Source organism: Odontesthes bonariensis, chromosome 5 (assembly GCF_027942865.1).
Source record: "Odontesthes bonariensis isolate fOdoBon6 chromosome 5, fOdoBon6.hap1, whole genome shotgun sequence".
Classification (NCBI taxonomy): Eukaryota; Metazoa; Chordata; class Actinopteri; order Atheriniformes; family Atherinopsidae; genus Odontesthes; species Odontesthes bonariensis.
In genome coordinates, this window is record NC_134510.1 from 27,367,628 (window position 1) to 27,385,198 (window position 17,571).

General features: G+C 41.4%; 1 protein-coding gene and 1 long non-coding RNA gene across 6 annotated transcripts in view; one reads left to right on the plus strand and one right to left on the minus strand.

Annotated features, from left to right (window-relative positions):
• The first annotated feature begins 10,686 nt into the window (after positions 1-10,686).
• grik5 (glutamate receptor, ionotropic, kainate 5) overlaps positions 10,687-17,571 on the plus strand; it is a 98,575-nt gene continuing 91,690 nt past the window's right edge. For 3 of the 5 annotated variants that reach the window (XM_075465910.1, XM_075465913.1, XM_075465914.1), the window contains exons 1-3: positions 10,687-11,032; positions 11,263-11,408; positions 14,665-16,593. The gene's annotated coding sequence lies outside the window, so the exon portion shown is untranslated. The remainder of the gene's footprint in view (positions 11,033-11,262; positions 11,409-14,664; positions 16,594-17,571) is intronic. The other 2 variants (XM_075465912.1, XM_075465911.1) reach the window with 2 other exon arrangements.
• Positions 12,186-16,765, minus strand: LOC142380227 (uncharacterized). The gene is made up of 3 exons (XR_012769820.1): positions 16,681-16,765; positions 14,642-14,835; positions 12,186-13,641 (listed from the first exon to the last, which is right to left on the minus strand). It is a non-coding gene; the product is annotated as an uncharacterized LOC142380227 (long non-coding RNA).

Sequence of the window (17,571 nt, forward strand, 5' to 3'; positions counted from 1 at the left end):
TGTGGAAATGAAAAGAAAAAAACTGCTTTACAACAACATAAAGAGAAGAACATTCCCCATTAGAAAAAGCATATCCTTATCCAAGACTGTCATGAATAGAAGCAAATACAGAGTGTAGGTGTAAACCAATCGCAAACCTTAAGAAATGGCCAGGTTACACTTTGGTAAATAATAACAAAATTGCAGTTGAGTTCTGGGAGAATGATGGGAAGTAAAGAGTATGGGGAAGACTTTGAGCAGCCGATAATGCAAAGCATTATCTTTCATTCATGTTGTGACAGAAAGCCCGAGCAGCTGGATGAATCGGAGCGTAAACAGATATCCTGACTGCTAAGATTCAGCCAAACGCAGCAATGTTGATTGGATTGAACTTCGAAGTGCAGATGGACAATGACTAAAAACATACAGTGAAAGCAACTCGGGAGTTTTTAAAGTCAAGAGTTAATTACCCGATTTGTCTGTGTGGAGCAGCGTTTCCACTCTTAAAGACGAGCAAGAAAGGCCAACAAACGAACAAAAACAAATGTCAGACAGCTGCAGGAAAGGCCTGACAAAGCGCCGCAAAGATGGAAACCCGTTTTTTGGCGATGTTCACAGGTGCCCCAAAGAATTAAAAGATTAACACTATATGTGGTTATTTTAATTAACCAAAGTGCATTTTAGCTCCTTTTAAAAGAGGATTCTAGATGTCAAACAGCCGCAATTCCTAAATTCTCCCTCAAATTTAGATGTGAACACCCTCAAAGCTGAGAGTGTGCGCTTTAAGCCCATATTTATATAACTGAAAGTTGGCAAACTGCTAAAATTGCAAAAGATTGTGTCAGCATTAAAATATTTTCACACCCAACCGCTGCTCGTGTTTGAGAAGGTCTGCAGAAAGGTGGAAATGAGACACAGCTTTAATAAATTGCCATCACTGGGTAGGTTTTTATATGTAGCGCCTGTTTTAACAGGGAGTGACATACTGTCATGCATGTACACAGCAGTTGCATTATGTGCTAGATGTTACATTATTCATGGCATGTTTCAGCTGTTAAAACACAGAGATGAGATGAGACAGTTTGATCTGTTTGTAAAGTCAGAATAAATGTGCAGTTTTGTAGCTGCATGGACCTTAAAATAACCATCAGATTCCTAAACTGTGAATGGATCCCACCACTTTAGGCACCTCTTTGATTCTCACCTCTTTAACAACCATAAACACTAAAAATACCCAAGTGACCCTCTGAAAAGGATGTATATGTAGCTTTCAGCTCTCACAGCGGTAAACTCGCTGACATCACAAAGTCCCCAGCAGGTGGAGGACTCCGGGAGCTCTGTGTTTGGCTTTCATCACCAGGTAAGACACAGCAGAGACCAAGTGCATATTTATATTTATTGTGAGAAGTTAGTCACGAGAGTGTCTTTTAAAGCCAATAACATTTGGAGAACTTTTAACTGTGGTTAACGCAGAGATTTTAGCTGCTACAGCAGTGGGCAGATGCCAACTTTTGAACAATGTTTGAATAACATCATTTACAAATATTTTTAGTCATTTGAGACATAACCACCTACTTTGCAGTTTTGTTTGCATTTATGACTAAGTATTATATTTATTGTTCTATTACTTTGCCGCTTTAATTGGTTGAACAAACAATGAATGGCGAATGATGTGTAGATCAAATGACAATCCAGGTACAGTAGTAGACAGACCGCTAGTGTCAACCAACCCGTGCATTAGAACAGAGGGGAACCCCCCAGAGTTATGGTGCCAACTCCAATTTACCGTGTAAGACAACGTCCTCTCGCAGAATGTACAAATGCGTCATTAATGAGTAAATATTAATTACTGACTAACGGATAAGGCTCAATTTCCCATGAGTCCTTGCGTCTGCGCTCACTCCGAACGCTGAGTTAGCTTGATTGCTAAATATTAGCCAGCGTTTTTTTTTGTAAACGGTGGTACGTACATTTAAAATAAATACATGTTTACGCTTTATTTCCTATTTAGTATCCCGTCACATTTGCAAAATGCTTCAGCTACACATTCGTCATTGTATTTGACTATGTTAGCCATTTTTAAATAAATTTATTTGACACTTTTATTTCGACTTGTGATAACATTCATACTAGCGCTGCAAACTCTTGACTTTAACTTTGAGTTTGCATGTTGAAATCCTTCACAACTGAACTATCTTAATATGTCTTGTCAACACGGTAGTTTAGTCCATAATATTCTAATATAAGTTGGCTGTCCCACGACTCTAAAACTTTCGAGTGCTTCCACACTTTTGTTTTGGCTCCAACTCTGCCACCCTGTCTTTACATACCATATATCACTGCCAGCACCAGGTTTTTGATGGTTTACAGAACCACTACAGGAAAGAAACCACTGAACCTGACAGTAGCTCAGATGCTGAGGGCACCTAAATACCGAACAAAGCTGAGGCATAGCCTACATACAGGGAGCCAAAAAAAAATAAAAATTAATGAATTAAGACTAGTTCAAATTGCAAAGAGAAATCTAACAAAGGGTGCCTGTGAAGTCGAGAAAAAAAAGTCCTCTCAAATTAAGAATTAATAAATAAACAAGCTGAAAAACAAATTAAAAAAGCAGAAAACAAAGCTGGCATGCAGCAGACAAGGATCACAGTTGTACTGACAAGGAACAAAGGCAAAACTGTAAATACACCCAGGACTAATTAGGAAACAAGGCACAGGTGAAACTAATGAGATAATTAAAAATGGAGGGGGGGGGGGGGGGGGGTAATAAAGACCCGCAGTTAAACAACTAAAGACACACTAGGAAGAGCACTTTAAAACAGTAAGTAGCTGAGACACAAAACACGGACGCAAACAAACTGACAAAGACAAGGCAGCACATAGGACATGAGGACAAAGGTACACATCAGGAAACACAGGGGATGACATCAAACTAAAGGGAAACGCAGAACAAAGATTTGCTGCTGCTAAACTTCTTTGAGAAAAACACTTAAATGCTGAGGATGAGGATGCACACAAAGCTACCAACTAATCTGGAATAACTGTCGTTCAGTGCTGTGCATTTGGACAAATCAGTGAAAGAGTGGAAAGTTATATTGAGTCATGATGAAAAAAGTATGAATTAGCAAGAATAATTAGCGCCCACATCATTAATAAACTTAATACGAACATATTTTTGAAGCCAACTTCAAAGGGTAAGTCACTTTCTGTACAAGTTTCACTAGCTGAGCAGACTTGTTATTGTTCCTCCAAGGTCGCCTCAATGAGCTAACATCTAATCCTCTTTTAAAATACACCCCGAATGGAGTGTTGTTCCACCTGTTTTTGTTTTCTATAAAATGCAAAAACATCGCAGTAACCTGGACTATAAATAGGTGCCAAAAAGCTTATCATGCCTGGCTTGTCACAATGTTGTACAATACTGATTATTACTCAGAAATCAAAGTCGCTGAGGGGATCAGGAAGGAACCCAACCCACTCCCAGCCTACTCTGATTGGTCAGTTCAAGTGGTCTGATCAGACATTGCCCACCATACTCAAATTTAAATGCATTTAATGCGATGTAAAATTAGTACAAGCCTTTATTTCAGGATGAGTCACAAACCTCTTTGGTTAGTTCACCAGGAAATCACCAACTCTTAAGTATGCTTACCTACTTTATTGCCAAGTCTGGGGCAGATCCTGGTGCATTGGTGATGTCAAATGGCCTCATTTATGAACCGTGCACACATACAAAAGGCTGCTATGCCGATTTCCAGGCATCAGTTGGTGTGTAAAAAAAAAAACAAATGCAGCGTGACTTGTTGCGCACGTCTTTGAAGTAGAATTTCTGATTTTTTTTTTTTTTTTTTTTTTTGTTGTGACTCCAGCGTTTGTGCGGACCCTGCACAGTTGGGGCTCAGGACACAGCAGGACTCCACAAAGGATAAACAACCCAATTTATTTTTCTTTTCTATTTTCTGCCTCTGTGATTGGCACTTTAATCTCAGACTCTGTGAAGTTTTTCTTTCACAGAAGAATTTGCCATCGGTTGATTGGCCAGTCTATGACAGGAAGGGTGTGTTATTGTACTTAGCATAGTGGCTTTTGGGAGAAACCAAGGCAGGGTTAGTAGCTCAAGCATGTGTGATCAATTGTATGTTCACTGGGATTTCTAAAGGAGAGGTGCACAGGATCAGTAGTGTGCCTGGTTTTATACATGTGCATATTTCTTGGCATGCATACATTTCAGAGGTGACTACATCCTTTTTCTTTATGAGAGCTGCTCAGTATTTTATACATAGGACCCCACATTTGATTTCACAGATACTTAAGTGTATTATTGCATATATTCAGATGTCTGATAAAATACAACCCTACATTTAATTCACATCTAATCGCTGTACAGACCTAAACACTGTGTGTTTAGAGGAATATTAAAGTCATGCTTTGCTGATGGCATTTTAATTAACATCTTGGCAAGTTACAGATGCCAGGCATAGCTTTGTTTCCTTGTTCACATAACAAGAAATTCTGTCCACAGATAGGGATTAGCAATTTATTCATGGAGCAATTTTATTTAAATTTACGGTGTATATTTATACAGTCTTTTTATTGACATATGTCCTCTGATGTACTTTATGAGTATTCCTAATAGAGTAAATGCTGCACTTATATACCACACTAATATAATTTGCCTGGATGAATTCATGCAAATTGCATCTCAGCTAGATGTTATAGCCTGACTACGTTCAGCCTTTAAACTAAGAACTGAAGACACTAAAATAACGAATATGTATGACATGTATGACGGTTGACATATATCTCAACAAAGCCAGTATGTGACCATTAAAGGTCAAACAATTTACCAGTGAATATATCACATGCACTAGTAATTTTACTGGGGAAGGAAATATCATAAATCACATTAAGGTCAAAGTGATGTATGTGCAGAGCTGCACAATACATCCCTGCAAGAAAACTACTCTTTTATGTAGGTAGACAGACGAGTTTTATTAAGTCACATTTGTAGACACACCACCATGAAATACAGATTTTCAAATGACACTGGTGACCTCTGCCTGAGGTTTGTTTTATATTTGTCAAAATTATGCATCCCTTGATATTTACCGAAGCTGCTTTACGATACTCTTATTCCTTTCTTATTTGCTCGAGCAGCCCAGGAGACGTTAGGGTAATTATGTTACTACAACTGCAACATGATGAAATTTGAGCTGCACTCTTCTTGGCTTAATGCTGGATCCACACAAATCTTGTTTGCAGTTAAAAATCAAAGCATCAACATTTGCTTTATCTGCTGCTGACTGTAATCCATTACAGTAAATTACCCCGTCTCATGTAGTGCATTATCGTTTAGGATTTTTCATTTTAACTGAATAAACATTTCACTTATCTGGAAAAATAAAGTGTGAGTTAGAGGGCGGGTGGAAACATCATGTAGTTCTTTGTGTATGACTAAACGAGCGCACTTATGCAAACTTACTCAGTGTGCTACAGCTGACTTCCCCGATTTATTATCATATCGTACTTATTAATGCATGATTGACCTATTTAAGTAATAGTGTACATTTATCATTCTCTATGCCTTGTGATGATATATTTAATGCCTGCACATGCATGCTCTCCACATCCTGTCCTTCTCTTATTTTTCTCCTTTCTCACTTTTTTCGCCATCGCTCCCCTGTTCTGCCTCTTCCTCTCCTTCCCCCGGCGACGCAGCCTCTGTTTCCCTCTTTGCTGAGGTGGCTGTACCTGCCGTGACTTTGACAAAGTAGGCTCCATGCGTGTAGCTTTGTATTTATGTGTGTATGTGGAGGCAAGGGTGCACACGAGTGTTTGTGCGCATGCACCATTTGCAGCAGATTTTTGGTATTTGAATTTTTCTTACTGTTGCGCTTGTTTTACATCTGTGTGTGAGAACATCCTGCAGCAGCTGCTTAAGTCGTCTTATACACAGTACCACTCGGCTCTGTCCTCCATTACCTCTCACTTTTCTCATTCGTTAGTCTCTTGTCCACCTTGTTTCTGCTTGCATGACACCCACCGCCCTCATCGTCCCTCACCCTTCGGTCCCCCTCCTTCCTCTGCGTGTCTCCTCCCCTCTGTCCCCTCCCTCACGGTTGCTCCTTCCTCCCTCTCTCATTGATAGTGAAAAATATGTGACTAGAATACTGAGGAGCTAATCATTATTCCACGAGCAGAGCGCAGTGCTCGGGCAGAATGTCAATTCAACCCCCCCCCCCCCGTCTTCTTCTCCCTTTTCCTCCCCTTTTTTGCATGCTTACCAAGCAGTAGTTAACATGGGTGCCACATTTATGCTCTAAAAAGAGAAAATTAAGGAAACACACATATTAAAATGTGCAGACACAATGCTTCTAACTCCTGAACCGAGGCGTACGTGCAGTGGTTGAGTGAGTTTTACATTTGTGCTGTGGATGGTGTTTCGAGTGCATGTATGCATGTGTGTGTATGTTACATAGTTGTTATGTAAAAGCGCTTCACATCAATTTGTCAAGAGCGAAGTGGTGTGGGATGGAGATGAGAGAGACAGCTGTTGAATGCATATTTAGAGAGTGGAGCTAGGTTGAAACAAAGAGTGACAGCAGATTTTCAGCGGATGCACTGAGGCCTAAACCATCATTAATATTAAGGTAAATGTACTCATTGCATTTATGTTTGTTGGATTATTTAATATTAAGAAGTGCACTCTTAAAACCCTTTGGTAGGACATGCAGGCCATCAGTCCTGCATATCTGATTCAGTATCACCCAGGAGTGCTATGAAGGCAGAAGTGGGGTAAATTAGACTATGGCTGAATTAGACTGCCAACAAACGCACACACTTGGACTGCGGGGCGTGTGTCTGTGTGTATGATGGAATGGGAGAGACAGCACACCGAGACTCCTCCTGACTTCTAGAAAGCTGCAGCTCTGGGTCAGAGCCAGGGGTAACGCTGCGAATGCAGCGCTCAAACCCCTCAATACACACACACTTACCCCACATACACAGTCTAAAAAAGAAATTTCAAATTTGCAAGTTGGGCAGAGGCACAACACTCGTAATCCAAATGTCCCCACAGACACACACATGGGAAATAAAAGGATGCCGTGACCTTACGGAACCTCTTGCGTGACATGGCTGAAGTCTTAAAGGCTCAAGCATGGGTGAGTAATAGGTGATCCAGCACTGTCCGCCCACTGGACAAAGACATCTTGAGATGCATGTTATTTCATGAGATACAAAGTGAATAGGTGAAAACATGATGATGAATAGTGTGGGGGTGGGGTGGAGGCTGTTTGAAAGCAAAGCAGAGGAGACAGCTCAGCATTGTCACTTACTATATATGTTTCCTTGTTTGATTAGGGGACAGCTTAGTGGACAGACCAGAGCTGATCTATTCAACGGCTGAAACTGGAAGTTAATATGTGGGACACAAATAGGTTTGAACTAAACAGTACACCACTTTGCAGTCACATTCTAAATACAGTAACGTATTTATTTTGGTAGGACTTTGGCAATTTGGGTTAATTAGAAAGAGATTTTGTTGCTGATTTTGTGTGATTTTGATCATTCGTATAAAAGCGCACAAATGAAAAATGAAAACCTCTTTTAAAGTCTTTGAAAGCATAATTTAGAAACGTCTCTCTAAGGGAACACAGTGTTGACACTACCAATTAAAGAGCCACCTCATGCACAGAGTGACAAAATCAATGACTCAACACACTGTGGATAGTTTAATAGCTTTGGAGGACATGAAATGCTTAGAGAGCACTGGGGTTGTAAGGTTAAGGAAAAGATCTATATTGAAAACGCTACTTAGACCGAACAGAGAGGAGCAGAGGCATCATAGGCTGGCGTCCCAGTCTTGTTAGGGGGGAAGTGCGTGAGGCGACAGTGTGATAGAAGCGGGATATTGGAGTTAGGCAGTGACATCATATAGTTGGAGCCGCTTCTCTGGAGACTGCTGTCTGTTTGCAGTGGGCTCATGCTGTTGTAGAGCTCTGCCTTATATGACTGAACATAAATAGTGCGAAGGGTGTCAGCTCCTTTCAAGGGTGTCCTACATGAAGTGTCAGGATGCTCTGGTGAGAGGAGGAAGGATTTCCAGCAATGAATGCGTGTTATATGTGTACACCCAGCAGTGGAAATATTACAGTCTTTCCCATTAGTAAGAGCTGAGGTGCCACAAATAAAGAATCATTACAAATAGGTCTATTTCAAATATTTATTCCCGTTATTTTAGATGACTGCGATCACAATATATTATCTAGAGCATTTTCCACTATTTGTGCCTCCTCTGTTATGATTTAATTTCAGCAACTGTTTCCCTTTGAGAGCTTAACCTCTAATCGTTGACCGACCGTTTTTTTTTTTCAACGAACATCTATTCACATTAACATCCTGGATTTGATTGCAAAGCCAAGCAGCACAACATTGCTGTGTGCACATTTCGGTTTTCAGCCAAGTGAAAAAGGAGAGCCCATTAACTTAGACGAGGCTATTTGTTGGATGTGCAGCATAAATGTGGCAGTCACATACACTAATACACCAGTGTTGAAATAACACTGTCATAAAATGAACAGAAGCGGTTATTTATAATGTAGTTGTTTTTTAACTAAAATTTCATGTTTGCAACAGTTCTGGCAGCAAGTCCCTTTTTTGTAAATCATTGGTTATCAGCAGCAAAATGTCCTTAAAGTACATACAAAGCCCTTATTAAGAGGGAGACAGCAGACGGTTCATGTAGTCAGTCATGTGAGTAACGTTCACTATGTCAAACTTAATTAAAATATGCTTTCTTTTAATTGTTTTTCTTTTAAAATCTTTAATCTAAAAATGTAAAAAACAGTAATGGAGACAACCACAACAACTGTGTTTTCAGTTCTCATCATTGCATCCATATTTGAATTAATTTGTAAACGGCCTCTTTATTGTGTCCCAGGTTGAAATTTACATAATTTGATCTACTTTTCATAGCATTATACAGTAAATCTTTAAAGATGAGCAGATTACTGTTTCATAAATATAGTCAGCTTGATAATAAAACACAGTTTATTCTGCTGAGCCTTTAAGATATTGTAGGTTCCTAAATTGGTTCAGTGCTAATTTCTTTTCTGTATAGCATCAATGTCATTGTCTCCAGAACCATCCTCTGAATGCGAATGACAATAATTACCATTAATACAAAAAAGCATATTTATAGATTCAACAGCAACACATCTTTTCAAACCAGGACCTTAATGGGTAAGTTCTTTCCCTCCACATATGCATTTTTACGTCTTATAGCTTTTTATCCCTTCATAGAAATAACATTGTGCATTTGTTAACATTACTTATACTCAGGCTTCCACAGGACTGAGAAGTTGGCACGCTCCAGTCAGTGTTAGAAGTACTGTCATGGGGTGGTCGGTGGCGTAGTGGGTACAGCAGGCGCCCCATGTACAGAGGCTATAGTCCTCACTGCAGCTATTCCCGGTTCGAGTCCCGCACTGGACATCCCTTTGCTGAATGTTTTCCCCCTCTCTCTGGCCCCTGCTTCCTGTCTCTCTCCAACTGTCCTGTCCATTAAAGGCATAAAAAGCCCCCCAAAAAGAAAAAAAAAAGTAGTACTGTCATGTAAAAATCAAGTTTGACAGCAGCCTTCTCACATGTTGCGCACCGGTTCTATACCAGCAAATTGCATCTACATCTGTAAGCTAAATGACCGGAAAACAAGCAACTCCAAAACTTGTTCTTCACTGGCAATGTTTATCTGGGTAACGCTGCAACAGTCCTTTATTGCCCAAATGTGCAGAAACTAGTTTGTCAAGTGACTGAGTCCTCCTCTGTCTTTTTCTTTGTCCCCTCTGAACAGTGCTCATCTCCTACGTGCTCATTTTAAGCTGATAAAGAGATCGAAATTGATATAACAAGGTCATTAGATTCTACTTGAAACATTAGTTTGTCAATATATTTTTATGTCAGAGATCTTTTTAATATTACACGCTGTTACTTTAAGATGATGGCCATTACCGAGAAGGTTTCTGGTTCCTGTGCTGCCAGTTAAGTTGAAGAATTGTTTAGTGTAAAACCGAAATAGATAAAGTGTAAATGAAATAAAGTACGAATACCTAAGAATGGTGCCAAACTTAATTAGTGATATACTTCAGTAGCTCAAACGTGTATATCTGTTTGTTAACTTCAACTTGTGAGTGTACATAGATGGAATGATGTCAGTGAGTGCTTCATTGTTCTGCGTGATGTTTGTACACGTGTATATTTGTGTTTATGTGTGTGTCAGGGTGTGACGTGTGTCATAGGGTATGTGGTGAGTCGTGCGGGGGTGTGATAGTCTTTGTCACCCTGAGCATGTAGCCATGTCAAACTCTGTCAGGCTAGTTTACTCTGGCTAGGGATGTAACACATCCCCGTGATTTTTTTCTTTCACCCTGTCACTCCTCTCTTTGTGTGTTTACATGTCAATGTGTGTGTCTGTTTCACATGTGCGTCTTCATGGGCAGTTTTTTGCCTTATCAGAAAAACTGACTGAGAGAGGAGAGGATGATATTCATCTTTGAGAAAAATACCTTGGAGGGAGACAGAGGGAGTAAAGGAGTGGGTGTTGGGAAGGAGGAGGGAGGGAGGAGAAGGAGTGGGAGGGTGGAGGGAGAGTGAGGGAGGGAGGGAGAGCTGATTAGATTGGAGAGAGCCAAGGAGGTACGGCTATACTATTGAGCATGGGGAGAGGCAGAGGAGAGGGTGACTAAGTGAATGCAGTTTGCTGTCGCGTGTCGCCAAATCGCAGCAAAGTCCACGGGCTGGCGAATGGATTGGACCTGAATCAACAAATGGAGACGCAAAAACTGGATGTATGCTGCGCATGAGGGAAAAACAAGGGATGATGAAGAGTCTGCTTTAATGTTCTTTTATCTCTGCATCAAATACTGCCGTGAGGAACCCACGGGGAGGGAGAGGAAAATAGCGGACAACTCATTTCTCTCACTTGGAAGCAGAGGAGCTGTGAGCCAGAATAGAGTCAGCTTTGGGACTCGCTGGGATTTTGAATAGAAGAGTAAGTATTTGTACAGGCTTTGTACAAGCGTGTTTGTGTTAACGTCTCCGGCTTGAGCACTTCCCCTGATGCTTTTTCATTAAGAAAGAGAAACACAAGAGGATAAAATGGACAGTTATTGTGGTTGTTTTGCAGTTATCCCTCCATCGTGAATGATTAATGTTTTTTTCCCTCTAATTTAAACAACTACTCCAGACTTGACTCTGTGTATATGCGCCTCTCCTCCTCAGTTGTGTGTGAGTCAGTGTGTGTAAGCTGATAATAGCAGCTCCATTGGTATTCAGCGGAGGGAGCTCCAGGATCTCGCTGCGCCTTTCCCCAGGATGGGATCACAGAGCAGGGATTGTGCTTGCCTGTGGAAAGCCCGCTGAAATGAGTGAGTGTCCATTCGTGTCTTCCTTCTTATATTCCCCTCTCCTTTCTCTTTCACTTCTCATTTTCATGTCTTCCATCTCCTCTGCTATCTCATCCTCTACAGTGGTTAGTTATGTTCAGAGCATTTTCACTATGTTTGTCTCCCTTCTTTTCCTTGTGTCTCACCCCCTCACCCTGTCCAGCCCACCTCCCTGCCTCTGCCCCACCTGTTTCCCTCCATCCCTCCTTCCGTCCGCTTTTCTTAACCCCTACTCCACACTCCTCAGACGAGACATCAACAGGCCTGTCCAGTTTGATGGATTTGGATGAAATCTGAATGGTTCACTTCATTTTGTTGCCTGTCTCCCCCTTTTTTAACCGCATTCCCCCTTTTCCTCTCTCCCTCCTCTCTTCGGCTGTGTCACCCCTCCCCCTCCTCGCCTCCATCCCTCTCTTCAAGCTTCTCTCTACATTCTGTTTGAATTCAGACACATCGAAGACGTTTTGAGTCTCCATCCATCCTGATGCAGGCAATGAATGGAAATGGATGTGTGTGTGTGTGTGTGTGTGTGTGTGTGTGCATCAAAGGACTGCTATTTCTGTGTCAGTCTTTTTTTTTTTTAAATAGAGTTTGTAGCTTATTTCAAAGGTGTAAGTATGCATCTGTCACACAGTACAGTGGGTCAGAGCTGTGTGTTTACTCTCAGTACGTGGCACCAGAAGAACAAAAGGTTACAAAGTAGATCAATGTATTTAATTGCTGCAGGCATCACAGATGTCACACGTTGAACATGCACAGACACACACATTGTCGGCCACTCGTTTTTTCACACACCTCAGTCTTTGTACTTCTTGCTGACATACCTTCTGCACACCAATTCACACCCACCTACATCTTCTCACACCTGCAACAACATAGCACCCTAATGGTGGCAGCGAAGGCAGCGAATGTATGCACGCTCACAATAGGCGACACCGGGCTCTGACCGAACGTTACACACTCATTATCTCATCCTAAATGATCCTTGGAGAATATGATGTCAGAGGAGAGTTGTATCTTTCCACATTGTTGTATTGATTGCAGCTGAAAAATTGAATAGGCTCTAATGCTTTCTTGTAAATGGACCATCACCTTATTATACTCCGGAAAAATGGAGGAGCTGCTCAACCAATTTAATGATTTTGTTAAAAGAGATGATATTATCACTGCATGGGTTTACTTTTCATGCACCTGGCTACATTAAGAAGGGATCCATCGTTCAGATGTAAGCAGTAAGTTTTTTGGTTAGACTTTTTCATGTTCAACAGGTGCAAACTGTTGCATAGTAACAAGACAAGACAGCCTGTTTGCTAAAATTTAAATCAATGCTGCTTTTTTTGAATTTTTGCTTGACTAAAGGAAGCATGAATCCTGAGAAAATGAAAAAAAATTAAAGAAACTCTGCAAGCATCTAAATCTTCTTAAGCTAAGAGCAGCATCAGTTCTGCAATTTGTCATCCGTATACGTCCCTGTAACATTGTTTATTTAAAGGGACTGAATACATGTGAATGAGTCTTGGGGCAAAAAAAAGACCAAGAATGTGATAATACAGACTGTTGAATGCTGTCTCAAATGCTGCCTAATGTGCTGTGCTTCTAAAAACCATTGTAATGTAACTTCCAGGTTCAAAATCAATTTGTTGAGCATGCAAATAGAGGTTACTAACATACTGAAAAAGCGCAGGCAAAGAACTGCATTTGTGGAATTTAGCTGTTCGGTTTTTCATTTTAGAGATTCAGGTCATTTAATTTTTACTAAGATGCAAATTAAAAGTGAAGTGTAGGAATTAAAACCACAGCAGCGTGTATTTTCAAAATTATAGATGAACGAATAAAACATTGACAAGTAATTTTAGCAGTCTTTTAACAGCATAGTTACATGCACAGTTGAGTTGAGCTGCGGTTACAGACTGAGCCACTAAAATGGAGCTTGTATCAGTATACATGCACACACGTGGAAATGAGTTAACAGCCAAAGCTGTAGCGAAGGTGAGAAAACATTGAAGACATTTAGCCTCTTGTAGCTTTCTCTGTGGGAGATCACCGTACATGTGATGTGAGTATAGCCAAATTTACAGCACAGACGTCTTCACGATACTTTTGTTTTTTAAAATTATGCAATGGTTTAAAAAGAGCAACAGCCTTCAAATGCTTCAAGTGACACAGTCTGAAACAGCCTTGCTTCTCAGTCATGGCTTCTGACTCGTGTAGCCGTCTGAAAATGAAAGAAAAATACATGAATGACAGCAGTTTTATTGGGAATTTGTCTGTATTAATATACACTTACACTTCACTTTACTAGGCCCATTTGAGTCTAATTGAGAGTGTACATGCATGAGTGATTTAAATCCCAGCTGCATTAACTTGGTGTGTTATTCTTGTTTTGACAAGCTCAGTTTTGTATGATTTCTGTCAGACAAACAGGGTTAATTTTTTTATCTGACCAACATTTTTTGTGTACTATGGAAACGCACTGAATGTTATTAACCGTGTTTTGTCCATCCTTATTTCCTTTACCACCTAACTTATGAACCAGCCTTCATTCACAAATGTTTCAATTTATGAGAGTAATTACAAAATTATTTCTATTAATTCTCAGATGGTTTAGTGTTCTAATTATCCATTTAACATGACACTGAAACAAAAGCTGTGTAGTTTACTGAGGGCAGTGGGGCATGCGTTGGTTCAGACAGACATTGTGTTTTGTACATTGCAAATATTGAATATTGAATTTCCTCCTGTATTCAAACAGATATTTGAATGGAATAAAATGTGGCAGCACAAGTCCGGGTGCACCTGACCAGAGCCGTGAGCCTGGCGTGCTGTTCTCCACCTGATGCATCTTGTGGTGCACAATAAACAGCAATAACTTGGATTTGAAGAAAAATACAGAGGAAATGATTGAATAAAAACAGAAGAATTGTAGATAGTAAATTTGCACAGAAGGAATAGAAGAAAGATGTCATGGGGAGAGTGTCTGAAGATTGAAGCTTGTTAGGAGAGTGAAAGGATCAAATCTCGAGTGAGTGGAGAGGACTAAGGAGCAAACCAGCAGCAAAGTCAGGGGAAGAGTGACAAGGACGGAACAGACAGCAGGACGACAGGCAGGGTGGAGTGTGACGAGGAGAAGAATGATATACGCGATAAGGCAGAGTGACACAAATGTCACCAAGCTAACCTTTGATGCATTCTCATTCTCCTCGCCTGTACTTTACCTCTCGTCTTCCTCTCCTTCTAGATCTGAAGCCTTGCAGAGATGGACACCAAGTTGGCAGCATGGAAGCCAACATTCACCCTCCAGCGACTCACTTTCCTCACTTAACTGTCTCCACCATCTCCAGCCATCAGCTCGGACCATTTCAGCGCGGGCTGAGCCTGCTGGGTTGAAGCTGGAGTAGCCAGGAGCCGCCTGCAGGAAGCAGAGATAAGCAGAGAGCGACTCTCAGAGGACTCGGCATACAACAAACCAGTCAGTGTGTCGAGCGTACAATTAAGCTTCCTGGACTTTGTGATGCTTGAGCAATGGTATGGAGCTTTTGGACACATACGGATTTATCGACTGGATATCCTGTCGAGATTACGACACGTTGGCGCACACTTCAGAGCTGGGTCACTTTTTTCAGATAGGTTTGTGGGCAAAAGCGAGTAATTGAAAATCCCCCCCTGGGAGGCTCCCTGCTTTGATTTGTTGTTTGGAAGAAAGGATACATTTTTATTTAAAGAAACAATATCAAAACCTTCTCTTTATTCCTAATTACTCTGTTTTTTTTTTTTTATTTCACAATTTTTTTCTCTCACATTGCGGGGAAATACATTATGAAGCAGCAGCATTCTTCATCATCCTCCCTCAGCGACGGAGTGAGAAGAGGGACAGACTGTCCAGAATAGATAACGAGTAAGGAGACTGGCACTGAGGAGGGGAGAAGGAGAAAAAGCAGAAAACAGAGGAATAGGTAGAGAAAGCAATAGACAAAAGAGACGGAGAAAGAGGCCGAGAAGGCAAGAAGAGAAAAACTAGAGAATTAACTAGGATTGCATTACATCCATTTGTAGACCCTGAGTCCCTTTGTAATTTGTCTGTGCTGTGTTGCAGGGTAGTTAATGTGATGGGCAGGGAAGGGTCCGGGATTTCAGCCAGAGGGAGGACTTGAGCAGGAGGAGAGGGTTATGTCCTGTCTGCACCTGCCTGCTATGCATTTTACTGTTTGGGAGGTAGTCAGACTCAGGGATGGCCTGGTAAACACACAGCTGAACCAAATGACAGACAAGCTCTGAGACTGGAACTTAGTCAGAAAGGAAGACAGTTACATAGCCTAAGTGTCAGGCAAAAAGCCAGGCAGACAACCAGGGCTGGCACGGTACGTTGTGCAGTTCATCGTCATTCTGCGCAGTGAGGAGAAGGTAGAGTGAGGCACAGAAAGCAGGTACAGGAAAAAAAGACAAGAAGCATCCTTCTGTTTGTGGCTTCTTGAGAATCTAACTTCATCTGCATCCATCCCAGTCAGTTCTGCTGAAAGCATATGCAATAGAAAAAGCAACAAAAGTGGGGGCTGTTACTAGAAAGGAAATACAGGTTGAGGAAAGGGAGGACGGCAAACAGAGAAACAGAGGGAGAGAGGGAGAGAGGGAGAGAGGGAGAGAGGGAGAGCAGGTGTCGGAAATCCTCCCCCTCATCTGCTTGTCATTTACTCCTTTATGCTCTCTCGTCGTGTGGTATGATTGATTTTCTGATGCCGGCGTTCCTCTTCCTATAGGCCCTCCGCAGTCCCCAAGAAAACAAGAGGGAGCAGGCAGAGGAAAGCAGATAAAGACAGCAAAAAGGGAAAGGTTTTGTTTTTTTCTTCTTAAGTAAATGAAATCCCTCATTCTTTTGGGATGACACCCACAGAACCCACATAACTGAACTGAACATCTCTTCATCAGTTCTTGTTCTACATGGATTATATTTTTTCTCTGAGTTATAAAAGCTGGATTCCTCCACAATTCATCTATATTTTCTCACCTCCAATGACACAGTGCAGACTCCACTGATCCCCCCCCCCTCCCCCCGACATACCCCCTTGGCTGAGGTGCTAGAACTCTGTGGTCTCAGATCTCAGTGCCTGTGTTGACTCACTACTACAGCTATAATATGGCACAGCCCTTCTGATACCGTCTGATTCATTCTGTAAGTAAGACACTCTATCTCTATGTTTATGTATGTCTTCACAAGTACACTGCATGTCATTAGCATGTATTAGGCTCATGTACTCACAGACATAGAAGTGGTTTGTCCTGCTGCAGTGTTGGTTTTATGGTTCCTTCACAGCAGATCTGCTTCCTCTGCTCCAGGCTACATGTATGTGTGTGTGTGTGTGTGTGTGTGTGTGTGTGTGTGTGTGTGTGTGTGTGTGTGTGTGTGTGTGTGTGTGTGTGCGTGTGTGTGTGTGTAAGCTTGCCAAAGACAGATTTTGATCTTAGAGCCAAGCTTACAACAGCATCAGAATGAGGGGAATGAGGTGTCTTTCCCTGTGTGTGAGTGTGTGTGTATCCTCACTACTACGTATTAGTCCTGGGGTTAATTCGAACTAATTAATAGTGAGTATTTTTGCTTCGCAGAGCACTTTTTCGGTTCTGTGTCAGTGTATTTGTATTCATTAGGGTGAAATGGAAAGAGTATGAGGGCTGAAACTGAAAGGAGTGTATTAGCTACTGAGAATGACTCTGATTCCCTGACTAGCTCTTTGTTGCCTCCATTTCACATCTAATGCCATAAGCATTACACTCTGACTGCATATCATTTCAGCCCCCTTTTATCCCCAAATGAGCTGCTTGAATGAAACTCTATACTGGGCACCAGCCCCTGCAATGTCCTGCATATTACTAAGCCCATCTATCTCCATGGACACATCCACATCTTTATACACTCCCACAGTCACCAGGCCTTGCATCAGGAGACACTCAATCAAGATAGTACCTTCAAACAGACCAATGAACTGTGAATAACGCTATTACACAAATTCCCAGCTCAGAGCGTTTCAGACACAGAAAGATTTGAAGGGTGAAAAAATGGGAGGAAAAATGAGGCAGAATAAAAACCATTCTGGAAATAGAGGAACAGGAGCAGGAGGAGAATGAGAGGGGAGGCAGAGAGTGAGAGACAGAC